Raw genomic sequence first — 27451 nt, forward strand, 5'->3', positions numbered from 1 at the left:
GTTGCCAGGAGGAGAGGAGAAGGCGTTCCTGATAAGAGGCCAGGCCTGAGCAGAGGCCCAGAGGTGCCGAGGGAGTGTCCGGCTTGGCTGGGTTATATGGTGAGGGAGGCAGGAGTAGAGACGAATTACAGAGGTGGGCTGGAGCCATTCACAAGCTGTGTTGCTCGTGCCCCAGCGGGAGTCCACTGCTGACGGGGGCTCCACATGTGAGTCCACTGCTGACGGGGGCTCCACGCGTGAGTCCACTGCTGACCGGGGCTCCACGCGTGAGCCTGGAGACCAGCACACACGCACTTGAGGTGAGACTGTGCCTTTGGCCTCACGATCCGCCTTTCCCAGTGGGCAGGTTGACTCTGCCATCAAGGCTGGGATGTCAGCTGGGCTGGGAGCAGCCTGGTGAGAACCGGTTGAGTTCACTTTAGTTTGGTTGCTGATTTGTGTTAGGAAGGCAGGGTGGCTCAAGAGGACAGGCTTTTGAGCAAGACAGCTCCCACCAACCCATGTGACCTCCAGAATGGGGATACGGAGCCCTTCCTCTTAGGAGTGAGAACTGAATGAGACCACGTCTGAGGAGGACCTAGCCAAAGCCTGGTTTTGAGCGAGCATTCAGTACGTCAGCTGCTGCCGTCATCAGTGGTGATGGTGGCAACTGCTCAGTGAGTGGCTGGGTGTGTAAAGTGGGGTGTGTGTGGACGTGAGCACAGTTTGAAGTCGTCTGTCTGAGTGGAGTCTGTGATGCCAGGGGTGGTTTCACAGTCACTGAAGTGTGAATTGACAAGAGAAGGCAGTTGGTGGCTGGAGGATATGGATGGGATGTGTAAGTGTAAGTTAGAAAGGACTCGTGAGGTGTCACCCACGTGATGTGTGAGTCCTATATCTGACACCTGAGTCAAGTGACCTTCCAGTTTCTTTAATTGCCTCCAGTGATGGGGAACTCAGCACTTCCAAACAGGACCTGTTTTGTCATTGGACATCACTGACTACTCATTAGACATAAAAGCAGCTCACCCATGTAGAGTGCCTTCAGAGTCGCAAGAAACATCCCTAGGCTTCACTCACTCACTCATTCATTCATTCATATTTGCTAAGCACCTAAAATTACCAGTGGTTCAGTCACTAAGTTGTATCTGACTCTTGCAAATATTATTAACACCAGGCATTGCTCTAAATCCTAGGGATGCATTGGAGGAGAAAGCAAACTCAGGCTCTGTCTTCATGGAATTTGCAGTTTTACCTTATCTCACAATACCCCTCTGAGGTTGGCAGGGCAGGGATTAGAATTAATCCCATTTTGCAAACTGGAAAACTGAGGATGGTGGTGGTGGTGACAGCTGAAATTATAGAGGCCTAGAATGTGTGAGGTGCTTTGTATATTTTATTGAATCTAATCTTCACATCAACTCTGTAAGGTAAGCACCATAAATATCATCCCCACTTTACAGATGAGAAAGCTGAGGTTCAGAGAATTGAGGTTGCTTGCTTAGGGTCATACAGCAAGGATATGGCTCCGTCCTTTTCACCTTCACTCTGTGCCTCTAGAAGTGAGGTCCTGAGACTTGCCAGAGTGGCAGCGTTGGGGCAAGAACTGAGCAGCTGGGCTGAGACCTTGGGCCCCTAGCAGCACTGTTGGGAGGCCACATGGGAATCCGGGCAGTATCTGCCGTGTACAGGCTGCCAGCAGTAACCTCCAGCCTCTCCTGCCTATAGCCTTGTTTATCCCGCCTCCTCAGTGCCCCTCTGTCGCCTCCTACAGCCACAGAAGTGGGTGAGTCCCTCTTGGACAATGTCCAGGAGAGATTGTGGGCATCCTGGTGTGAGAAGCCAAGGGCGGCCCTCAGCTCCCTTTGCTCTGGAGATCCTGATGGCTTCTCCATCCAGGCACCCGGGCACCTAAGGATCCCAGGAGCAGCAGACACAGGCAGGCAACAGTGGGTGTGATCACTGCATGCTGGGTCACAACTCCTGGGTAATCCTGGTTTGCACCACTTGCCTGGAATGAGATCGGATGCTGACACCTTGAGCAGCCCACCCCCTCATTGCCATCGCCATGATCTTAGCTGCTGCTCTGAGCCTGGGCACCGGGAATGCAAACAGGGATATTGACAGCTGGATTGAGAGGAAACCCCTTCTGATTCCTCCCTCTTTGCCCAACCCTTCTGGGTTCATCCTCCATGGGAAGGACAGTTCTGAGCCTTAGGGACAGGATGAAGTGGACTCAAACCGCTAGGGTCACAGGTTCTTCTCCTGCCCAGTCTGGGCAAGCGGCTTAACCTCTCTCTTGTTTTCTCCTCCAAAAAATGGGGATAAGTCAAGCGAGCCAGCTGCCCGACTTAGACAAGGTCATCCATGTCAGGGTGCTCTGTAAGCTGGAAGCACCCTGCTGAGTCTAGCTTTTAGACCCAACAGTGATCACAATTACTAACAAACATATTAGTGATGATGCTCAGAGCATCCGTGCCTTTGAAAGACACCATTCACTATTTTCTCCAACCTGGAACTCATATCGGGAACTACTATCTATAGGACCTAAAACCAATATATGATGTATCTCTAATATTATACATTGGACTCACCTGAGGGGCTTTCTAAACATCAGACCAGCAGGTTCCTGGCTCTATCTTCAGGGATTCTAATTCAGTGGCTCTTAGGTGGGGCTGAGAGTCTCTGTTTTTAGCTCCATTGCTAGTGGCTGAAGGTCTCACCCGTCCAGAGCAGGGACATTACAGGACAAGTGGCAGCATTCCCAGGGACCCTTTCTCCTGGCTACAGTAAGGCTCCTGACAGCGAGTGTACAGAGCACATCACTGCAGAGGCAAAGGGACCCAGGTCTGCTCGGTCCACCGAACAGGGCTTAGGATCTCTCAACTGGAAGCTTTCTTTTATGCAACTTTCTGCATTGAGGCCAGGACAAAAACTTCTTTCAGTAATTTGTTTTTAAGGCCAGGCTTCTAATTCTAAGACCTAGGAATTCTATTCCTAGGTACTGACTCCAAACATTTGTCCACACAAGGAATGGTATAGGCACGTTCCCAGCAGCTTTATTTGCAACAGCCTCAAACGGGAAACAACCTACTGTCTGTAGCACCCGGTGGATGGACACTGCCCCCTCACTGGGGCTCTGCCGGGCAGTAGAAAGGAGCAACCTAATCCACTCAGCAACAGGGGTGAATCTCAAAAGAACTTGATGTTGCATGGAAAAAAAGCCAAATATCAAAGTCGATACTCTATTCCATCTATGTGAAATTCTAGAAAAGGCAAAGCTAGTCCATTAGTAGCAAAAGTCAGACCAGTGGTTGCCGTGGGCCAGAACAGCAGGTGGAGCGGGGCCTGACTGCAAAGGTACCTATCAGGGGACTCTTTGGGATGGTGGAATTGTTCAGTTTCTTATTTGTGGGGAGTACTCATCAAACTGTATGCTTAAAATGGATGCATTGTATTGTCTATGCATGATATCGAAATAAAGTTGATTCAAAAGGGAAAAAAAAAGAAAAGGCCAGGCTTGTTGAGGTATAATTTGCATGCAGTAAGAGTCGTCCTGTCTAGTGTACAGTCTGTGTGTTTCCGCAGCTGCGTGCAGCATGTAACCACTGTCATGATCATGAGGCACATTGCTGTCACCACCCCCCAAAGTTCCCTTCTGCCCCTTTGCAGTCAACTTCTCCCAGCGCCAGGCCTTGCCACTCATCTGTTTCCTGTCTTTATAACTTTATCTTTTCCAGAATATCATATACCTGCATACCTTGGAGATACTGCTGTTCTGGGCCACTGTAATAAAACAAGTATCACAATCAAGCAAGTCACAAAAATTTGGAGGTGCTTACAAAAATTATGTCTATACTATAATGTAGCCTATATGCACTTAAAACTGTGTAATAGCGATGGCACCCCACTCCAGTACTCTTGCCTGGAAAATCCCATGGATGGAGGAGCCTGGTAGGCTGCAGTCCATGGGGTTGCTAAGAGTCAGACACGACTGAGCGTCTTCACTTTCACTTTTCACTTTCACACATCGAAGGAAATGGCAACCTACTCCAGTGTTCTTGCCTGGAGAATCCCAGGGATGGGGGAGCCTGGTGGGCTGCTGTCTATGGGGCCGCAGAGTCGGACACGACTGAAGTGACTTAGCAGCAGCAGCAGCATTATGTCTAAAAAAAAAAAATAGGCATGCGTACTAAGTCACTTTAGTCATGTCCGACTCTGTGTACATACCTTGGTTGAAAAATACAGAGACTTCTCTGATGGTCTAGTGATTAGAATTCACCTGCCATGCAGGGGACACAGGTTCGATCCCTGGTCCGGGAAGATCCCACTTGCCTCAGGGCAACTAAGCCCATGCACCGCAGCTGCTGAGGCCCTCGCTTGCACCTTAGAGCCTGTGCTCCACATCAAGGGAAGCCACCACCAGGAGAAGCCCTCACCCTGAAGTCGGAGAGTAGCCCCTGCTCACTGCAACTAGAGGAAGCCCATGCACAGCAACAAAGACCCAGCACAGCCAAAAATTAAAAATAATGTTTCTAAAAAAGAAATATATAAAACAAAAAATTTGCAATCGTAACATCAGAGATTACTGATCGCAGATCACCAAATATAATATCAATGAAAAATTTGAAAGACTGTGAGAATTACCAAGACAGGACACAGAAATATGAAGTAAGCAAATGTGGTTGGAAAACTGGTCCCAGTAGACTTACTGGCTGCAGGGTGGCCACAGACCTTCAATCTGCAAAAACGGCAGCATCTGCGAAATGCACTAAAACGAGGTCTGCCTGTAAATGGAGTCACTCAGGAAGCCTGTGTCTGGCTTGTTCCACACCTTCATCCATGGCTTTGGGTGTGTCAGCAGCTTGCTCCTTTTTATTGCTAAGTAGTGGTCCATAGTATGGAGGTGCCACAGTGTATCCTCCTCTTTGTTGTTCAGTCACTAAGCTGTGTCTGACCCTTTGCAGCCCCGTGGACTGCAGCACACTAGGCTTCCCTGTCCTTCACTATCTCCTGGAGTTTGCTCCAACTCATGTCCATCGAGTCGGTGATGCCAGCTAACCATCTCCTCTTCTGTCATCCCCTTCTCCCCCTGCCTTCAGTATTTCCCAGCATCAGGGTCTTTTCCAGTGAGTCAGTTCTTCTCATCAGGTGGCCAGAGTATTGAACTTTAACTTCAGCATCCATCTTTCCAGTGAATATTCAGGGTTGATTTCCTTTAGGATGGACTGTTTTGATCTCCTTGCAGTCCAAGGTCCCAAGGATCCTCCTGGGGTAATTTAATTATCCCCAGCTGTTGTCCAGAAATCCTGTCTAGCAAGAAATGCTGTTTCTTTGATTCACATATACATCTTTCTGAACTGGCTGCTTCAAAAGTCAAAGTAGTTCATTCTTCTGCAATATTTTTGTAATTACCTCCAGCATGCCTCTTCCAGGGCTCAGAGGTCAAGTGTCTACAAGATACAGACAAGAAATATGATTAGGGAGGTGACTTGAGCAGGACAGGGACAACCCACTTACTTCCTGAAGAGGCAGCGATGTAAATATGGGCCTAGAGGGGACACATCTTCTGATTTCTGGTGTTTCAAAAAAAATCAAGAAATCTGCTTCTTTATGAGAAATATCCTGATTTTTTAAATCTTGGCAACCAATTCAGAACATTTGATTTATGGCATTGGCCCTCGAGCCCCACATCTGCGGGCCAGATTGAGTCTGTGGATCTTGTCTTGTGGCCCGTAGCTAGTGCTGTGCTAAGTACTAGGGATGCGGAGAGGAAGGACTCTTGCCCCGAGGTCCTGTACTAGTAGGAGAAACCAGAGTTGTAGACCCACAAGTGTAGACACTGCACCCTGGGGTAGGGGCTCCATGAGCCATGTGAAAAGGTATTTCGAGAAGACAATACTGTACCTAGCCCCTGAGACTAAGTGAAAGGCTCCCCAGATGAGGTGACCTTGGATGACTAAGAGTTTGCCACCAGGAGGGACAGGCCATTGGAAGAATCAGCATGGGTGGGGAGGTGTGGCATGGAAGAGGCTGGACCCTGCAAAGCGTGGCAGGTCAGCGGGTCTGGGCAGGTGCTTTGGGCACAGGGGTTGATTCACAATCCATTCTTTTCATGGACTTGACCCTTAGATGCTATATTTTCAAACCAGGAAGTTGGCACTGCCCCTGGATTGTTTTATTCTTAGAGCACACTCTATCAAAGGCTTCAGTGCCATTGTCCTGGAAGTCTGGCTGCACCCTTTGGAGAACAAGCTGTGGCCTCATTTCAGGCAGCTCAGCCCTTCCCCTGGGAGGTCCAGGGCTCTGGAGCCCTCTGCCCGATATGCTCGGCAGATCAAAGGAATACAAGGGCCCCCACAAGTGATACCATCAAAGCCAGTTCCTAGGAAGGATGAAGACCGAATGGCACAAACATGTAAATGATGGAAAAATAGCACCAATCCCTAGGGGGTTTGAATTATGTCATTATGCCTTAAGGACAGAGAGAAAGCAAAAAAGCTCTTGAGACTACTCCAGATTCTTTCCATCCCAAAGCCTTCTGTGGCTGCATGCAGGGGAGCCTGGTGCCATGATGAGGTTGAGTTTTGCTCTTTCGCCTCCTCTGCGCCCTCTGGGGAGGAGTGATATGGACAGAAAGAAAACAGCAGCCTGGATGATAACAGATGCAGGACTGCCGGCTTTTGAGTGAGGGGACAAGATAGCAAGATCAAGCCGGGGTCCCCATGGCAATCACCACTATTAGAGCAGCGGCTCTTAGATGTCACTGAGAGGGGCTCTTAAAAATACAGATGCCCAGACCCTCTCATCAACCTTCTGTCTCCTTGGCTGGGATGGCCCAGGTATCAGTACTTATGAAAAGAGACCTTCCCAGGTGAATTTAAGGTGCTGCAAGAGCTGAGAACTACTGCTTCAGAAATAGTGGCCTGGAAGTATGACGAGAGGCTGGGGCCATGGCCCTAGCCCCTCAGCTGCCAGTCTTGCTGGGGAAGGTACAGATCAGCTAAGAGGACCGAATCACTGAGCCCCTTAGCAGTTACTGATGAGAGCCATGAGGGCTCTGAGCATCAGCCCTGGAACCAGACTTCTGGGTTCAACCTCCAGTCCCATCACTGCAGACTGTGGGACCTTCAGTTCAGTTCAGTCGCTCTTTGTGTCCAACTCTTTGAGACCCCATGGACTGCAGCACACCAGGCCTCTCTGTCCATCACCAACTCCCAGAGCTTACTCAAACTCATGTCCATTGAGTCAATGATGTTATCTAACCATCTCTTCCTCTGTCGTCCCCTTCTCCTGCATTCAATCTTTCCCAGCATCAGGGTCTTTTCAAATGAGTCAGTTCTTTACATCAGGTGGCCAAAGTATTGGAGTTTCAGCTTCAGTATCAGTCCTTCCAATGAATATTCAGGACTCATTTCCTTTAGGACCCACTGGTTGGATCTCCTTGCAGGCCAAGGGACTCTCAAGAGTCTTCTCCAACACCACAGTTCAAAGCATCAATTCTTCGGCGCTCAGCTTTCTTTATAGTCCAGCTCTCACATCCATACATGACTACTGGGAAAAACCATAGCTTTGACTAGATGGATCTTTGTTGGAAAAGTAATGTCTCTGCTTTTTAATAAGCTGTTTAGGTTGGTCATAACTTTTCTTCCAAGGGGCAAGCATCTTTTAATTTCATGCCTGCTTAGCAAGCTACTTACCTTCTCTCTGCCTCCATTCCTTCCTCTGCACAATGGGCACAATAATGTCAGCCTAAGAAAGATAATCAGGACTTAGTTAATACACGTAAATTGCTTCTAACAGTGCCTGAATGTTTTTTGTTCCATTACTTATTATTAATTTTTATTTTTGCTTGCTTATCTGTTTTGCGTTTATTTTGTGAATTCATTATTATTTTTGTTCTGTGTGGGTTTCATAAGGGAGTTTTGGAGATGACTAAGGCACTATTCTAATCCTCAGGAAATTTAGAGGCAAGATCTGAACACAGGAAAAGCAATACATCGGGGGGGGGCACCTTACTCTATGTGCCTGGAATCCCTGTGAAGGGACCCAAAGTGTGGAAGGGATCCTAGCAAGGAAGAACATGTTGGTGGGGAGGGCACTGGAGCTGTGTGGCAGAGGTGGGACTGGTGGCACCCCAGCACACAGAGAGAAGAGGACAGGAGTCCCCTTGGGCCATTTCGGGGTTGGGAAGAGAAAGTAACCACGTGCCCGGGACAAGGTGAGTCTGGCTGCAGCACAGTCCCTGGGAGGGGAGACCCAGAGTGATGGTTTGGTGAGAGGGGCTGGTCTGGTCTGGTCTTTGTCTTTGGGTGGGATGGGATGATGTGAGCAGGAAGTGTGCAGGAGGGAGGGGGGCCTGGACAGACCCCCCCAGCCTGAAGGGGTGACTCAGGGGTGACTGGGCACTGGCCAGAGCCAAGGCAGGGAAGGAAGGGTGACCTCGGGGACACTGCCCTCCTCCTGGTGAGGCCCAACCTTTTTTGTTGGTGGAGACCGAGGCCGTCATCACCCACGTCCCCCCACATTCACTGGGCCCTTGTTGCTCACCTCTCAGGCCAACTCAGAGTCTCCCCAGCCACACAGTCGCTCTGCAGTGATGAGCCCACAGAAGAGAGAGGCCCCAAGGGGGCGGAGGTGTGTCTCATTCATTCACCATTCAATTAACAAGCCCTCATTAAACCTCTGCTGTACGAAAGGCCCCGAGGGAGATACGGATATTACAGACCTGGTCCCTGCTCTCCAGAAGCCTCTAGTCAGAGACATTTGGCCTCTTTGTGCTGGGAATCTAAAACAAAGTAGGCATTATATGGGTGGGGTTGGGCTAGAAATATAGAGTATTATAGGAGCAGGGAATTCCCTGGTGGTCCAGTGATTAAAACCACACACTCCCAATGCAGGGGGCATGAATTCACTCCCTGGTCAGGGACCTAAGATCCCAAGTGCCACATGGTACAGTTGAAAAAAGAAAAAAAGGTATTATTGGAGCAGAGGGAAGGAAGACGTTGATTCAACTGGGAGATCTAGAAAGGCTTCCTGGAGGGAGGGGCATTTGCACTGGGCCTCAGAGATGGTCTTAGGTGTCTCAGTTATTATTTGCTGAGTTGGATCTTGCAGGGGCAGCTTGGTCTCCCTCCATCTGCTTCCACATTCCCCCAGACCCCCAGGCTCCCCCTACTTATCCCCACCTCCCAGTGTCCCCGTTGGACCAACTTGATTTGCTGTGTGTCTGAGCTATCACTAGCTCGATGAGGCTCTACGCTGAGGGAGTTTATTCACCCTCTCCTTTGTACCCCAAATCTCTCCCTGCCCCCAAACTGGAAACCCAGCAGGAACCCTCTACAAAGAATGCCAGGAATCCCACCTACCACCAAAACACAGCAGCCTCAGTGCTGGAGGGAGGGAGAAAGATGAAAAGGCAGCTTGATTTTGGTGGGCACTTTGCATATATTAGTAATAATGATGATGAACATTCAAGAGTAATGCCTCATTAGCATAATGACCATATATTGAGTGGCTTCTCCGTGCCAAGCACTTCGCATGCATTATCTCATTTAGTTCTCACAATAGCCACCAAGGCCCCACAGCTTACTTGTTAAGCACACACCCAGTGGAGCTGGAAGGCCTTGGTTTGAATCCCCGTTCTACCGCTTCCCAAGGTGACTTTGGGCAACTGACTGTGCCTCCGTTTCCTCTCCTGCAAGAAGATATAGCACCTGCCTCATTGGAGTGCTGTGAGATTGATGTAAGTCGATATTGTGAAATTATAACTGCAGTACCTAACACACAGTGAATCCTACATATTGTCAAAAACATGAAAACTTGCAACATATCGCTTTACCCATGTCACAGACAAAGAAGTAGGACTCGGAGTCAAAGGATTTTTCAGCCTAGCTGCGTGTATGGAATCGCATAGTATGTGTCAGATAATGTCGTCAGCAAGTTACCTGCATTTTCTCACTTAATCCTCATATCTAACCCATGAGGAAGCACCACTGTTATCTTCACTTGCCCTGCAAACAGAGCCCTGAGAAGTAAAGCAACTGGTCCATGACAGTAGCTGGTTCATGGTAGAGGAAGACTTCTAACCAGGGTGGGATGCTAACACAGGAGGAAGGGACCTCTGTGTCTCCGGGGACAGCTGTGTGATTCTCCTCCAGGTGGGACAGGGAGGAATGAATTGGAACTAGATGGCAGAGGTGCTTTTACTTCAACTTGTGTTAGCAGAGAGGCGCTCAGGAGGTGAGCCCTCCAGGGAGTGCCGGGTTAGCCTTGGGATTGTGCTGGGGGTACTAGGCAGGTCTTGGTGTCCTGTCAGTGCTCCGTCAAAAGTTCTAGAGTTATCAGTTTCGAGAGTAGTATTTAGGTCAGAAACACAGGAGGGTAATTGGAAAAGCTCCATGCATGGCCACCATGGAGAGTTGTGTGAGCTGTGCCCTGCACAGGGGCACCTGGCGGAGAAGCAGTTGGGGCTGTGATCCAGCCTGAGTTCTACCCATGGAGCAATGGGCTCTGGCCTGGAGCTGCATCTGCCAAGAGGAAGGGGCCCCTTTGTCTGTTCTCATCAAAGCACCGTACAGACTGGGGTGGTCTGACTCCCATAATGGGGTCAATAAAGAGACTGTACCTGCAGAGGTGAGGCTGCAGAGGCCAGATGCTGCCAGTAGGTTGGTACTCAGGGAACCTCAGCTTTGAGTTCCATAGTGACCAGGGAGGCCTGAAGCAAAGAATCCAACCTTGGGCCAGGACTGAGATGCAGTGATGTATGAGAAAACGCTGAGCACCCGGCAACTTCACGGGCTCTGTGTTGTGCTCATGAAGTGGATGGGGGCCCGTAGAATGGTCAGCACCAGCAGCAGCCTCGGTGGGGACCAGATCCAGCGCTTTGGGATGGGGCTGAAGAAAAGGCTAATTGAGAACTCTGACCCTGTGACTGTGACCCCAACTCACTGGGGAGTCAAGGAGCTTGGGTGAGTGTATGTGTGAATACCATGAGAGAAAGGGGAAAGCACTTCAAAAACCAAGAACCCAGACTTCCCTGGTGGCACAGTGGATGGGAATCCCCCTGCCGATGCAGGAGACGTGGGTTCAATCCCTGATCTGGGAAGGTCCCACGTGCCATGGAACTGCTGGGCCCATGAATCACAACTGTTGAGCCTGTGCTTTCGAGCCTGGGAGCTGCAACTTCTGAGCCCCTGTGCCGTATAGACCTGCACAACAAGTGTAACTACCACAACGAGAATCCCACGCACCACAACTAGAGTGCAGCCCCATACTCGCCACAACTAGAGAGAAGCCGGTGCAGCAATGGAGACCCAGCGCAACCAAAAGTAAAATGCATAAGTAAATCAATTCCTTTAAAAAACCAAGGACAGTGGGATGCCCTGCCAGAGGCATCCCCGACGGCCGTGTCTTGTCACCGCGCTGCCGTTCTGTTGAAAGGGAAAGACAGGGTGCTGGCGGTTTTGCTCATTATCCCTCTGGGCACTGTGCCAGATGTTTTACATAGGTAGCCTCATTCTTGTCTCCACCCTCCTTCCTCATGGTTTCTGTAGTAATGACAGCATTCAGTGGAATAAAGAAAATGGGCTGGGGGCGGGGGGCGCGGGATAGTAGAGGAAATTTTCTTGCAAGCTTCAACAGTGTTGCTGGATGGGAAGGCGCTGTGTGGGTGGTTGTGTAGCAACGGGCAGTGTGAGTCTGATGACCACATTTTTCCCCGAGTGGTCGGCATTATCACCCCGAGTTGTGCAACTTTTCCTGCACGTGCACAAGAGGCAGAGGTATCAGCCCACCCCAAGAAACTCCGCTCAGAGAGGAGAGGAAACCTGGAACGGGAGTGGAGGGGCCGTGGTTTCCTTCGCGCTCTGGCAGAGATGGGTCTGCCAGGCATGGATGAGGCTTCTTCATAATCTCTAGGTTCTTGGTCGTGGGGGCAGAACGTCTGAAACGTGGAGACCTCATGGAGGCAGGTCACAGGTAATGACCATATCCAGAGACATCTGCTACCCGCACCCTTTCTGCTACATCTCTATCAGTTGGGATGCTGTTCACTGTAAGTAACAAAAGCAGCCAATTGAGAATGACTCAAGCCCTAGCCATATTCACAGTTTATTGAACAAGAGGCCTGGAGAGAGGAGGTCTAGGGTTGGTTTTGTGGTTCAGCAGTAGTCATGTATGGATGTGAGAGTTGGACTGTGAAGAAGGCTGAGCGCCGAAGAATTGATGCTTTTGAACTGTGGAGCTGGAGAAGACTCTTGAGAGTCCCTTGGACTGCAAGGAGATCCAACCAGTCCATTCTAAAGGAGATCAGTCCTGGGTGTTCTTTGGAAGGAATGATGCTAAATCTGAAACTCCAGTACTTTGGCCACCTCATGCAAAGAGTTGACTCATTGGAAAAGACTCTGATGCTGGGAGGGATTGGGGGCAGGAGGAGAAGGGGACGACAGAGGATGAGATGGCTGGATGGCATCACTGACTCAATGGACACGAGTCTGAGTAAACTCTGGGAGTTGGTGATGGACAGGGAGGCCTGGCACGCTGCGATTCATGGGGTCGCAAAGAGTCTGACACGACTGAGCAACTGAATTGAACTGAGTGTCATTAAGTGAAGAAGGAAATGGCAACCCACTCCAGTATTCCTGCCTGGAGAATTCCATGGACAAAGGAGCCTGGCAGGCTGTAGTCCCTGGGGTCACAAAGAGTTGGACACAACTGAGCAACTATCACTCACTAACTCAGTGTCATTAAGAACCCAGGTTTTTTCTATCCTTCTTGTCTGCCTCTTTATCATGTTAGCTTTTGATCAGGGGCTCATCACCTCATGGGCCCACGAAGGCTGCCACAGCTCCAGGCATTACATTCCCAAATGCTAACAAAGCCTGGAAGCAGTATATCAGCCAGTTTGGTAAGAAAGAGCTTTTATGTCTCTCATTCGATTAATGAGTTAAAAAAAAAAAACCTTTCCCAAGAGTCCCCCACTGAACTGGGTGATAGGGTATCTCCTAAGTGTGAGGGATGCTGGAACAGTGAGTATCCCTCCTGTAGTGAAGTGGGTGGAAAGGGATGGGGATGGCTGGCATGTACCCAGTCAGGAGCATCTGCCACAACACCCTTTTTCCAGGCACTTGTCCCAGTGCTCTCAGGGAATACCCAGATGGCAGAGTCATGGAACAGTTCTAAAGTTATGCTTGACTCCCTCCCTCCAACCCCGAAAATCCAGTCACTTACCCAACAATTGGCTATTGACCCTATGTGCAGGACACTCTGAGGGAGACCAAGAGGATGGAAGCAGCCCAGAGAAGTAGGCATTGTTTTCCTCCAGTTTTACAGATGAGAATGCAAATTCTGAAAAGCTAAGGAACTTGTCCAAAGTGTGGTACATACCTAGCAAGTGGTGGTGATTGTTGTTAAGTTGTTGAGTCATGTCCAACTCTTTGTAACCACATGGACTGCAGCACACTAGGCTTCTCTGTCCTTCACTGTCTCCCAGGGTTTGCTCAAAAACTCATGTCCAGTGAGTCAGTGATGTTATCTAACCATCTCATCCTCTGCCACCCCTTTCTCCTCTTGCCCTCAATCTTTCCCAGCATCAGAGTCTTTTCCAATAAGTCAGCTCTTTCCATCAGGTAGCCAAAGTTTTGGAGGTTCAGCCTAAGCATCAGTGCTTCCAGTGAATATTCAGGACTGATTTCCTTTAGGATTGACTGATTTGATCTCCTTGCAGTCCAAGGGACTCTCAAGAGTCTTCACCAGCACCACAGTTCTAAAGCATCAATTCTTTGGTACTCACCCTTCTTTATGGTCCAACTCTTACATCCATACATGACTACTGGAAAAACAATAGCTTTGACTATACAGGCCTTTGTTGGCAAAGTGATGTCTCTCCTTTTTTAATACACTGTCTAGGTTTGTCATAGCTTTTCTTCCAAGGATCAAGCATCTCTTGATTCCGTGGCTGCAGTCGCTGTCCATAGTGATTTTGGAGCCCAAGAAAATAAAGTCTGTCACTGTTTCCACTTTTTCCCTGTCTATTTGCCATGAAGTGATGGGACTGGGTGCCGTGATCTTAGCCTTTTGAATGCTGAGTTTTAAACCAGCTTTTTCACTCTCCTTTTTCACCTTCATCTTTAGTTCCTCTTCGCTTTCTGCCATTAGAGTGGCATGACCTGCATATCCGAGATTGCTGATATTTCTCCTGGCAATCTTGATTCCAACTTGTGAGTCATCCAGCCTGGCATTCTGCATGGTGTACTCTGCGTATAAGTTAAATAAGCAGGCTGACAATATACAGCCTTGATGTACTCCTTTCCCAATTTGCGCAAGATGTACAAGCTGGATTTAGAAAAGGCAGAGGAACCAGAGATCAAATTGCCAATAACCATTGGATCATAGAAAAAGCAAGGGAATTAAAAAATATATATATATCCATCTACTTCTGCTTCATTGACTATCTGAAAGCCTTTGACTGTGTGGATCACAGCAAACTGTTGGAAATTCTTAAAAAGGTGGTAATACCAGACCACCTTACCTGTCTCCTGAGAAACCTATATGCAGGACAAGAAGCAACAGTTAGTACCAGGCATGGAACAACCAACTGTTCCAAATTGGGAAAAGAGTATGTCAAGTCTGGGTATTGTCACCCTGCTTATTTAAGTAAGTGGTGGTACTTGGATTTAAACACAGGTCTGTCTGATTTTAGAGGCCTGCTCTTTCTAACCTGCAAAGCTGGCATGTGGGCCCAGCTTACAGCCTTCTTGCATCTTCTTTTTACATATAAAGAGAACAGATCAGACCATGAAGTGTACACTGAGTACCCACTGGGACCTGCAGCCAGGAAATGCTGTAAGTGCGCAGGAAGGGCGAGTTCCCAGGGACAGTGTGGTCAGAGACCCACTGGAGCCAATTCACTGGCCTCTGTGTGTGTGTGTGTGTGTGTGTGTGTGTGTGTGTGTGTGTGTGTGTGTTATTTTTTAATTTAATTTTATATTTAATTGTAGTATAATTATTTTACAATATTGTAATGGTTTCTGCCATACATCAGCATGAATCAGCCATATCACTAGCCTCTTGACACCAGCAACCACAGCAGAGAAAGTCCTGACATGCCTGTTCAAGGAGAGTCCCTTCTCTTGAGCTGCGAGGGACGAGACACTTCCAGTTGCCAGTGTAGATACTTGTCGGTATAGACTGGGGGCTAGAGTGGCTGAGGGCAGCTGCCCAAGAAAGGCCAGACGTTGTCCCTCTGCATTGCTTGAGTGGGATCTCTGTTGGTAGAAAGACTCTCTCTGTTGACCGTTACTAATGGAAGACAAGAGAATGACCAGCAGGCTGACTCCCCAGATCCCAGAGCAGCCACAAGACCAGGCATCAGAAGCCTGGGATGACGTTTCAGAGCTACACGTACACGGGATCCCCCTGGTTGTCTTGTCTGCTCAAGCCTGGCCTCTGTGGTGGTGGCGGGATCTCTCTCACTCCACCTCTGCTTCCGCGGCCACTTCTTCATTGTGAAGGGACTCGCAGGCACCCCTGCCCCCGCGTGCATAACTCCAGGGGGCACCATTCATGTGGTGCTCAGAATATATATTCCGTTTCAAATTCGTTTCCATTATATGTTGTTACAAGATATTGAATATAGTTTCCTGTGCCGCATAGTCGCTGCTGCTAAGTCGCTTCAGTTGTGTCCAGCTCTGTGCGACCCCACAGACAGCAGGCTCCCCCGTCTGTGGGATTCTCCAGGCAAGAATGCTGGAGTGGGTTGCCATTTCCTTCTCCAGTGTGTGAAAGTGAAGTCACTCAGTCATGTCCGACTCCTAGCGACCCCATGGATTGCAGCCTACCAGGCTCCTCTGTCCATGGGATTTTCCAGGCAAGAGTACTGGGGTGGGGTGCCATTGCCTTCTCCCCTGTGCTATGCAGTAGGTCCTTGTTTATTTTGTGTATAATAGAGTGTAAGGAGATACAGATTCTTTACTTCTCTAAGGCTGATCTGATCTCATCCAGGAGCCCTGCCTTGAAGGGTCACAGTGATGGAATGCGTGGAGCTCCACGCAGTAGAGCCAGTCTGATTTAGTGATTTAGACAGTCTTGTGATGTTAAGACTCGGCCTCTTTGAGCTAATTTGGCTTCTGCTTGAGTGACTCCCAAGGGTCGTTGTTCAGAGCTCCTCCCCTTCTGACTCTTTTGTGGAATGGCACCTGGGGATGTCGACAGCAGGGCTTACCTGACCTGGGGTGTCAGGGGGAGGGAGACCTCTGGCCGGTCCTCAGACATGTCCTGGCTGCTGTCTGCTGAGGTGTGGCTGGTGTCCCCTCGTAGGGCATTCCTTGGGCATCTGCATTGGAGTCTGCAGTGGACAGACTCATAGTCCATTTTCCCTTGGCCCTGACGGCAGCATCCATCCCCTGCTGGGCCTTTGGCCCACTGTCTGTCTTCCTCACAGCCTCTGCTTCAGTGAGCTTGCCCCTCGCCATGGCAACCTCCTGCTGGCCTGTGGCTCTTGGATCTTCCATGTCCTCCCTGTGGGGTGTGCAGGGCCAGACTGCTGGCTTCCCTTCACCACCCAAGAGCATATTTAACCACTGTTAACCAAGAATATTAATTTTGTCCCACCCACCCCAACCCCATATGCAGCACGACACAGTAGTGATTTCAAATATCCTTGATTGTGATAACCAACAGAAACATTTCAAAGTCAAGTTTGCAACTAAAAACTAGACCTTGGAAAAATTCTGCACTAGAAGAAACATCACAAGGCTCTCGAGCAGAATTCTTTTCTTTGCCTGAGAATTAATGCAGTATGCCACCCACCTGACATTCCTGCCGGTCTTTTTCTCCTCTATGCATAGAATAACGTCTCATTTATAAGTACCCACTTCAAAAATAAATCAGCATTTTCACCTCATTTAATGTTCCTTTTCAGCTTCACAAAGAAACCAGTAAATAAAACTGTCGACGACAGTCACGACATAGGCTCACAGCAAGATAAAAAACTTGAAAATATGCAGAGATGCATCGACGCTATTTTACATAAAAAGGTGTTTAAAAGTGCAAGGCAAAATCTGCAGGTTTTTTAGGGGAGTTTTTAGGCACATCCATTTCTTAAAGCAAGCTTCAGTATGAATTCCAGTTTTTTTCTTCATGACACTTGTTTCAGTTAGCCTTTCTTTAAAAAAAGAAAAAATGCTGAAAGAGGCTCCAGAGTGCATGCCTGGCCCTCCCTGTCTGACCATTTCCCTTGGCCGTCTTAATTCTGAGAGGTCACCTCTTATTTGGCCCAGGGCCATCCTGAGTAGTGGTCTCTCTCCTTCTAGAATACCAGTCAAGAAGTTGGAGAGAAACACCTCTACCCTCTGCCGTCAGCACCACTCTCAACCTACAAAACACACCCACCTCCTCACTGAGATTCAGGCCCAGCGTGTGGAAGATCAGGGCATGCAGCTGAATCTCCTGTCGTCTCTGTTTCCTTCTCATTCTGTCTTTCCTTCTGCAAGAAGTGGGCTTCCCCTTCTTCCAGTGTCTGACCAGGACCCTCTGCCGTCCAGTCATCCAGGAGACTCTCTTCACTGGCTATCAGGGGGAAATGGGAGTCAAGAACAGCCTTTCAAGTCTGGCTCTTAAGACTGTTGTGTAGCTGCAGATCCTGTAGTGGATGTCAGAAGCTGAGTTGTTCGGATTGCTGTTTGTACAATCCTAACCCTCTCTGGGTGAACGGATGCCCCGAGGAGGAAGAGAGGGCAGGTTGTGGTTAGAAAATCCTAAAGAGTAAAGCACAGTGACATATTTAGAAAGAAAAAATGGTGCTCTTCACACTTCTCTCTGTCCTCCTCCCCATGCCCTTCTCTCTGTAACCAGCCACTGCCTCATAGAGCTCACATTTAAACCCGCAGCCTGTCACCGCTGAGTGTGGGTCCCTCCTACTGGGCAGAGCTCTAGAGCTGAGCTGGAGGTCCCCTGGGATACAACACGGCCACCTAGAAGGAGGCTGTGTCCCTTGTGAGTTTGGGGAACGAGTGCTGTGCTGGAGGAACTAGCCAAATATCCAGGTGGAGTCTTCCTTCCTTGCCGGGTCCTAAATTAACTCCGAGATTCTTTTCATAAGGTGACAGGTAGAACATCATACCTGGTAAAGAATCCGCCTGCCAATGCAGGAGACATAAGAGACATGGGTTCGATCCCTGGGTCAGGAAGATCCCCTGGAGGAGGAAATGGCAACCCACTCCAGTATTCTTCCCTGGAGAATCCCCATGCACAGAGGAGCCTGGCAGGCTGCAGTTTATAGAGTCGCAGAGTTGGACACGGTTGAAGCGACTTAGCACGCTAGCACAGAACATCATAAGACAGTCGTTGGTCAGGGGTTTTTTTCAAACAAAAGCCATTTTATTTTCTCAGTAATGTTAAATTTGGACTTCCCTGTTGACTCAGCAGTAAAGAATCCACCTGCCAGTGCAGGAGACTTGGGTTCTATCCCTGGGTCAGGAAGATCCTCTGGAGAAGGAAATGGCAACCCACTCCAGTATCTTTGCCTGAAAAATCCCATAGAGAAAGGAGCTTGTCAGGATATAGTCCATGGGGTCGCAAAGAATGGGACATAACTTAGTGATTAAACAGCAACAACAATGTGAAATTTAATCAAAAACTTTCTGTTCTTGTCTCTAGACCCTCAGCTGGTGAGTCCCCTTGAATTGTTCCCAGCATCTTAGCGGAAATGTTGACTCTTACACACACACACACACGCACATACACACTCACTCACACACACACATCCCTTGGAGGACAGTGCAGAGTCTTCTCAAGTAAGCTCTGTGCATGTGGCCTGCTGTGTGCTCACTGCCCTCTCTTACGCCCAAGATGACTGAGAGGAATGTAAAAGGTTCGCCCCTTTCCTTTCTCATTTGAGGCACTGAGAGATGGCCCGGCTTCCTCTGTTCACTGACAGAGATCCTGCAGCCCTCCCCTGGATGCAATTTAGATAAATGAGCTCTTGGGAAGGAGAAGGCCCAGGCCACATTACATGTTCCCCCAGGGACTGTTTATCAGCCCATCTTTCTCTGCATTTACAGGCAACAGGAAGCTATGGTCCTTGTCTATGAGGTTGACGGTCTGAGAGCCTCCTGCTTACAGGGACCAAGCAGAAGGGCCCCACTGCAGGGCTCTGGGGAGGCCCATGGGATTCCATCTGTGGACAGCTCCAATTGTTCCTTTCCCAAAGAGCATGCCAACACATCATTTTAGGAGGTTTTGTTGACAGGGAGCAGCATCAGCCCGTGCTGCTGCTGCTGCTAAGTCGCTTCAGTCTTGTCCAACTCTGTGTGACCCCATAGACAGCAGCCCACAAGGCTCTGCCATCCCTGGGATTCCCCAGGCAAGAACACTGGAGTGGGTTGCCATTTCCTTCTCCAATGCATGAAAGTGAAGTTGCTCAGTCGTGTCCGACTCTTAGCGACCCCATGGACTGCAGCCCACCAGACTCCTCTGTCCATGGGATTTTCCAGGCAAGAGTTCTGGAGTGGGGTGCCATTGCCTTCTCCATGCTAGATCTGCCCATAGACGTACAAGCCTTGCAATTTCCCGGCCTGGAGTTAGCCGGGTGATCAGATCCTGTGGGGGAAGAACCTCTGCCTCGAGGACACACCCACCAGGTGCCAGGGGATGGGCCAGGTGCTCTCAACATGGGATCCCAACTCATCCCGAGAGTCAGACAGGACATTTCATAGGGGAGGAGCCTGAGGGTGGCAACTGGGCCTGGAGTCTCCTTAAAGCTCACCCTTTAGCCCCAACTATCAAATAACCTTAAAGAAAAAAAAGTCTCACCTAACAGGGGACCAGAGGGCCTCTAAGGATAGGATGTGAGAAGTAGAGGTTGGAAAGAGAGTGAATCAGCCGTCTTGGGTTGAATTCCACCAGTCCTTATTGAGCAGCTATCGCCTGCCTAGTCCTGTGCTGGATAATCCCGGGATGCAGGATAAAGCCCTGAAGGAATGCATGGCTCTTTGACTGACTTACTATAAGACAGGGTGATTGTCAAAGCCAGTGAGACCATCTACAACACTTCATGAAGTAAAAACTGATGTAATTTACATAGTCTTTACTATTTAAAAATAATAATTCACAAAGTATTCACAAAACACTTTCACACATGTTATTATTTTATTGGTGCCTCACACTGCTTTGGGGAAAAAAAAAGGTATGAGTTATGTCCATTTTATAGATGCCCAAAGGGCACGGTGCCCCTTGTACTACAGCTTAGGGACCTAGGAAGCTTCATCATCACCAGGCAACTTGTTAGAAATGCGTATTCCCAGACCCCCAGACTTCCTGAATCAGGTGAGGCCCGGTGATCTGTGCTTTAACAAGCCTGCGGGGGTGATTCTGACGCATGCAGATCCCGCAGGCTCTGCTTCAGTCCTGGGTGGGGCCTGGGATTCTGCATTTCTAACCAGCTCCCACATGATGCCAGCGCTGTTGGCCCACAGACAGTACACTACAAAAACAGGAATCACCTGGAAGCTTCATTCAAACGTAGAGTCCCTGGCCCACTCCCCGAGGGCGTGGTCCTGCAGGCCTGCCGAGGAGCCCAGGAACCTGAATTTCCACAGACACCCCAGGTGATGCCACATTTTGAGAATCTGTGCTCTGGAGTTCAAGCTTGCAGACCTCCACCCCAGCCTCATTTTCAAAGGTTTTCCTCCTCCACTCCCTATCTCCACTGGCCCTGAACCACCCATCTGATCTCTTGCCAAATCATGGGTTAAGGGGTGTGAGTGGGAGGCTCTCCCTGAGCCAGCGGGGCCCTCAGTTCCTCAAAATAGGTCAGGAGTCTGGCACAGACCAGGCGCAGTGGCTGCAAATAGAAACCATCTGTTGGGTCTGTGCTTTGAGCTCCACCACCCCCTCCCTTCCTAGGCAGAGGAATATAGAACTCAGAACCCCAGGAGAGGGTGGGTGCTTCCTTGGATGGGGCCTGCCCACCCCAGACACTCCCTCCAGGGCTGCCTGCAGGGGAGAGATGGCAGCGCCATATCCAATCCCCTTAACCATGCCCCCCACATCCGTTTACCCCCCACCTTCCCACAAGGAGGCTTACAGTGTGTAGACTGGTCATCAGGTGACCTTGCTGTGTGACCTTGGACAAGTCCCTTCCTTTTTCTGGGCCTCAGTCTGTGAAATGAGAAGCTAGATTTTAGTGGACCCAAGGGTCCTTTTCTGCACTGGCAGGCTATGGTTCTATGAAAGTTTTTTGTGTCAGGACCACATGTAAGACAAGTTGAGTTCATAGGGAGGCAGATACTTCCTTCTCCTTGCTTTCTGCCCAGGTTGGATCTTGCAAGTTAGAATAAGCCTGCAGATGCCCATAAGGAGATGGTCAAGCTGTCTGATCTGGGGGCTTTTAGAGGCTTTAAGGGGAAGTGACAGGGTCACTCTTCCTTCTTCCTGTCCTCTTGTTCCTGTACTCATTCACACATTTAGTAAACATTCATCAATACTATATTAAGCCTAGAGAAAGGTAAGCCCAGGAAAGAGAACGAAGGATAAGACATAGTTGCTGCTCTCAGTAACATCCAGTGTGGTTGGGGAGCAAACACGTAAAGTAAGAGACCAGTGGCAGATTTTATTTTCTTGGGCTCCAAAATCGCTATGGACAGTGACTGCAGCTGTGAAATTAAAAGATGCTTTCTTCTTGGAAGAAAAGCTATGACAAACCTAGACAATGTATTAAAAAGCAGAGACATCACTTTGCCGAAAAAGACCTATATAGTCAAAGCTATTGCTTTTCCAGTAGTCATGTCACTACTGGGAAGTAGGCAAGAAAGTCACTCAAGAAGGCTGACTACCAAAGAACTGATGCTTTAGAACTGTGGTGCTGGTGAAGACTCTCGAGAGTCCTGTGGACAGCAAGGAGATCAAACCGGTCAATACTAAAGGAAATCAATCCTGAATATTCATTGGGAGGACTGATGCTGAAGCTGAAGCTCCAATACTTTGGCCACCTGATGCGAAGAGCTGACTCATTGGAAAAGACCCTGATGCTGGGAAAGATAGAGAGCAAGAGGAGAAGCGAGTGACAGAGGGTGAGATGATTGGATGGCATCACTGACTCAATGGACGTGAGTTTGAGCAAACTCTGGGAAATAGTGAAGGACAGGGAAGCATGGTGTGCTGTAGTCCATGGGGTTGCAAAGAGTCAGACACGACTTAGAGACTGAACAACGAACTACAAGAGACCCTTGTGTCAGGTCTGAGTTCAGATCTCAGTTCCTCCACTTAAGTGACCTCAGACAAACTTAGTTGCATCTGTAAATAGAGATAATAATTGCATCTATGCTGCTGCTGAGTCGCTTCAGTCGTGTCCGACCCTGTGCGACCTTAGAGATGGCAGCCCACCAGGCTCCCCCATCCCTGGGATTCTCCAGGCAAGAACACTGGAGTGGGTTGCCATTTCCTTCTCCAGTGCATGAAAGTGAAGTCGCTCAGTCGTGTCCGACTCTTAGCGACCCCATGGACTGCAGCCTACCAGGCTCCTCTGTTCATGGGATTTTCCAGGCAAGAGTACTGGAGTGGGGTGCCATTGCCTTCTCCAATTGCATCTATACCTCGGGGTTATTATAAGGATTATAGGATGTAATGATTGTAAAATATTTGGGTCACAGTCCACCCTTAATAAATGTAAGCTATTGTTATTAGTCTGATGAGCTAGAAAAAGGGGAGCCCAGGACAGAATCTGGGGACTTCAGAATCTGGCAACTGCCCAGCTCAGGAGTCATCTCAGGGGAGATGGGAAGCTCTCCTGAAGAGCGTGGAGCAGAGGAGGCTGGCAGCCTTCTGTTCACGTGTCCACCAGTCCTGCTCAGCTGATCAGGAAAGGCTGCAGGGATTCGGGGCGGAAGCCTGCTCCCGGAATAGACTCCATATCTTGCTGGGCTTGTGTTGGGTGATGGGCAGAGTGCAGCATCCGTGGATGTTTGATCTGAATCTTCCATCTGTAGTCTGTGGAGAAGGCGTCATCCCAACCGTATTCATTCCCGCTTGACTTTGATCTGCTTCCTGATGGTGTGAGGCAGGCAGGGTGGAGCATGACAGGGGAGGAAGCCCATTTTCATGGTTGAGAAGATTGAGGGGTTTGCCCAAGAGGCTCTGAGAGTTGGCCTGGAACCTAAGAATTCCGAATTTGCTGGGGATGGAGAGAAAGTCGGTGCGGTGGCTCCAGATCCTGGCCTTCTGTGGTCGATGTGCACCCCAGCCGGAGCTCCCCGGTGTGGAGGTTCTGTTGGAGTCTCTTCTTCTGGGGTGTGACTTTTGTGAGCTAATTGATATTCTCCTAGCACCATGCAATAGAACAGTTTGCAGTGATGGGAATGATCTATAATCTGTGCTGTTCGGTATGGCAGTGGGTCAGCCTCCTCTGTCCTGCACCCCGGCTGAGATTGCTTGTGCTGTGGGGTGCAGAGAATCCAGAAGCAGACCCTTGAGGGACTCCTGGATCCCTGGAGGCTCAAACTGAGCAGATTCAGAAAGAGAGCATTTAAGCGAGAACACTCGTGGGCCAGCTTCTTCATGCTAGAAATTTCTTGAGTGGTTTCAAGATCTTTTCAGAAGTCCTGGAAGCCAGTAAGAACCCAGTAAGACTATTAAATGCCAGAGCTGGCAGGGTGGGCCATCTCCTGCAGGGAAAGAAGCAGGGATCTACCAGAGGGTCCCTAGTAGGCTAGTGGCTGAGCCCGCTGGAACGTGGGTTTCTGGCCACTTCCCTCACACCAGAGGTTCTCGGATTGCGTTCCACAGTGCAGTCCCAGGACCATTGCTGGAAGGTGCTCCCAGTTCCCTGCTAGATTTGAATGCAAACAGTTCCAGCTTTGCCCGTTTTACATTTTGGAGTTCTGAGTCATATTTTATTTAGAGAAAGTGTTCTTCTGCTTAAAAAAGATCCTAGCTTTTCATTTCACAGAAGAGAAAACTGAGAGAAGAGTCCGCCAGTAATTCCCACCTGACCTGACAAGCTTCTCAAGGCCCTGGGCTGATCTGCTGCTCCCTCCAGTCTGAGAACCCTGTTCCTCCCATGTGTCCAGTCCTGGGCTCTGGAAAGCAAAGCTGGCTCAGAGATGGAGGAGGACTGGCTGACCAGCGATGGCTTGTGAACCCAGAATGTTGTGGGCGAATTCGGCAGAGATATTGATGATAGTGTCTGTCGTTGATTAGAGTGGCGCACCCTCTGCAAAGCCTCTGTCCCTGGCGTCCCCAGGCATCCCATCCTGATAGGGATTTCAAGATGTAGGTGCGGCTGATATCGACATTTCATCGAAACGGACACCGAGCCTGGAGAAGGAAGGTGCCTTACCCTGGGTCACATGGGTGATGACCCAGACAAGACTGAAAATGTCAGCCTTTCTCTGACGGCACAGAGACAGGGAGTGGCCCTCCCACAGGTCCTGAGGGGCTGGCCCATGGGAACAAGTATCCAGTGGCCGCCAGGGCAGGTCCTGAGGCCTCCTGCGCTCCCCGGCTGACAACTCTCCCCGAGGATGTAGCCGTGAGCTCCCCACCCCACCCTAGCTAGAGATGGGAACAAAAACTACCCCATGTATTTTTTTGTGTGTTCCAGTTAAAGGACTGAGTTTTAGCCATCATCATCTAGAAAGTGCTCCAGCTGGCCAAAATGCATCATTTTGGGGATTGGAGGACAGGATACAGTTTGTCTCCATGTGGAGTGTTCATAACAATTATCTCAGAGGAGAAAAAAGCCTGCCTCTATTTCTTAAGAGGCTATAAGAGCCGTTCAGCTGCAAAATGAATACTTCCTCCTTCCGGACCCTCCCCTCTCAGAGGGAGACCAAGATGGCCCTCTGCCCAGGGAGAGGCCACCAGGGGCCAGGCCCGGCAACCATGCACATCTGGAGGCCAGAGCTTTTCCCTCCCTCCTCCTTCTGCTGCCAGAGCCCGGCCTCCCCAAGTGAACACTTAATTGAGGTCAGAGTCTCTCCCTTACAGGAGAAGGGAGAGGGTGGAACTAGCGTGTGATAAGCGTCACCCCACTCCATGCCAGATACCTTGCCAGGCACTTGGCATTTGGTCACGCCATTGTATTCAGCGATTTGGACGACATTATTTGCACTTTGCAGATAAAGAAACTGATGCTCAGAGAGGCTGAGTAACTAGTCTGAAGTCACACAGCTAGCAAATAACAGCCAAGATAGAAACCTGCATTGTATGAAAAATGCAGGGAGGAGTAATTAATAGCTTGGGTGGAGAGGCCAAAAGAGGAGAAGTGGGTATTATGTCGGAAACAACAGTAACCTGTCAGAAGTTCCTTTTTTCCCTTAAGCACTCTATCCAATTATCTCATTTAATTCTTATTATAACTTACTGGGCAAATAACATAGTTTTTTCTCTCTTATGGCTACAGAAACAGAGATTTAGGTCAGTTTAGAAACTTGACCAGAAGGATTTTGCCATTAAGTGATGGAACCAGGACCTGAGGTCACTCACGTCTTTATAAGAGTCAGAAGTTCTGGACAAAGGGCCCGGATCTGTGGCTTTCACAGCGTATGACTTTGGGACAGCCTCTTAACCTCCCCGAGCCTCAGATTAGTCACATATGTACCAGATATTTTCAGTGGGATTGTAGTACCCGTCCAGCTCTGCCTGCTGGACAGAGGCACCTGGGGCAAACGAGGAGACGTGGAGGTGGTGTCTGGGGAGGGTCATGGAACTGGTCGCCTTGCTGATACTGTGCTGTCCGTGGCAAGGGACTCGTTAAGCCCCATCTTGAGTGCTGTACTGAGTTCAAGAGGCCTTGGTATCCCGGTGACAAGAAGCCCAGAGGAGATGAGGCTGTGTCACCAGAAAGACAAATACTACAAAGAAGGGCTTGGGTCCAGAGCCCTCATGGGCTGAGCATAAGGACCAGGCCCCTCATCCTGTGGCCAGGAGTTGGGGATATGAGCTGAAAATTCAAAATCTCAGTAAACTGAAGTCACAGCCCTGGAGTGAGGTTCATCCCACTGCATCCAAGAACTGGGCAAGTGTGCCTGCACTTGGCCCTTGCCCTCCCGCCGTACCAAGAGATTATTCAACCAGGGTCACCAGAAGACTCCTGCTAAGCAGAAGTCCAGGGCCAGGCCTGGGGTGGAGGGGCTCTGCAGGGCCCAGAAGGAATAGGATGATCACATAACCTACAGTCTAGTACTGGGAGAGAGAAAATATTCATACCTTAAAATAAGTGACTGTGCACTGATCAGCAATGTGAGGAGGCCTAGGGGGAGATGCCAAATGGCACGAGAACCATTGTCATTCTGTGTCACAGCAGCCCAGCTGGGGAGACATTGGAATCCCTGTGTCACGGAGAAGGAAGGTCACTGGCCAGGGTGGCCCCCTTCTCTCATGCAACACAAGGTCTATTTGAGAGGTGCTGGAAGGCCATCTAGTCCCGTCTCCCTTCCACATTGCCCTTAACCAGAGGTCATCTACCTGAACCTTGAATCCTCCCAGAGATGGGAGGCCCATTACCTGTCATGATACCTTCTTTTTCCATTTCAGGCGCTCTCACCATTAAGAAAATCCTTCCTCTTAGGGAGCTCCAATGTATCTCAGTCTTGTGCTGATTGCTCCTGGGAGATTCAGAGAGAGTGTGTATGCCCTGCCCTCACTGGAACTAGCTTTGGGGAATCCACCAGGATCTGGGCTGAGCTTGAGGGCTAGGGGCAAAGCGCAAAGGGCTAGATTTTCAGGAGCCCTCTTGGCTGCCACGCTGATTTCCCTTTGAGGTCTGGGTGTCTCCTTCAGTGCCAGCCTCAGCATGGCCTCCTCTCTCTGCAGTGGCGGGAGGAGGCTTTGCTGTTGCCTGCCTGCACACCCCTGCATCTGACCTCAGAATGAAGTCAGCGCGGGCGGAGCGGTCAGACCTCTGGGGCCTCCAGATGCTCCGCTTTGGCCCGCAGCGTCTGCCAGTGCCTGAGCCAGCCTCCCAGGTCCTCCAGCTGTCTGTTCCCTACCCTCCAGAACAGCTTGGCACTAGCCAGCCGCCCTCACTGCCACCAGCTCAGCCAGGTGCGTGCCCCCGAGTTCCCTCTGTCCCTTCCTCTATATGCTCACCCTCACCCAAGCCAGAGATTAATAACAGGGGGCATCTTTAAAGTGGATTGTATCAAAGCTTTACGTTTGACTCCTCAGCTTTAAAGGGAATCCAAGAATGGCTTTGAAGAGACCACAAAGCAACAGGAGACAAATCACGAGGACTTCTTCTTCTTCTTCTTCTTCTTCTGTGTTTTAAAGTCTTTCCTGAATTTGTTGCAGCGTTGCTTCTGATTTGTGGTTTGGTGTTTTAGCCCCAAGGCATCTGGGATCTTCTTGCCCAGAGATGAAACCTGCATTCCCTGTGCCAGAAGGTGAAGTCCAAACCACTGGACCACCGGGGAAGTCCCTCACGAGGACTTTTTGTAAGACAACTGACTTGCTGTGTTTAAAAAGTCAGTGTCAC

The 27451-nt window shown here is 49.6% G+C and overlaps 1 protein-coding gene across 7 annotated transcripts in view; it reads left to right on the plus strand.

The window, feature by feature from the left end:
• Nucleotides 1-27451, plus strand: part of CORO2B (coronin 2B) — a 149709-nt gene that overhangs the window by 47335 nt on the left and 74923 nt on the right. The window contains exon 1 of one of the 7 annotated variants that reach the window (XM_042252091.2): nt 123-27021. The exons of 5 other annotated variants lie outside the window; for them this stretch is intronic. The gene's annotated coding sequence lies outside the window, so the exon portion shown is untranslated. Of the gene's footprint in view, nt 1-122; nt 27022-27451 lie in introns of those variants that run through there. One more of the 7 variants, XM_042252093.2, reaches the window with a different exon arrangement.

This window comes from Ovis aries, chromosome 7 (genome assembly GCF_016772045.2).
Source record: "Ovis aries strain OAR_USU_Benz2616 breed Rambouillet chromosome 7, ARS-UI_Ramb_v3.0, whole genome shotgun sequence".
NCBI classification, from domain to species: Eukaryota; Metazoa; Chordata; class Mammalia; order Artiodactyla; family Bovidae; genus Ovis; species Ovis aries.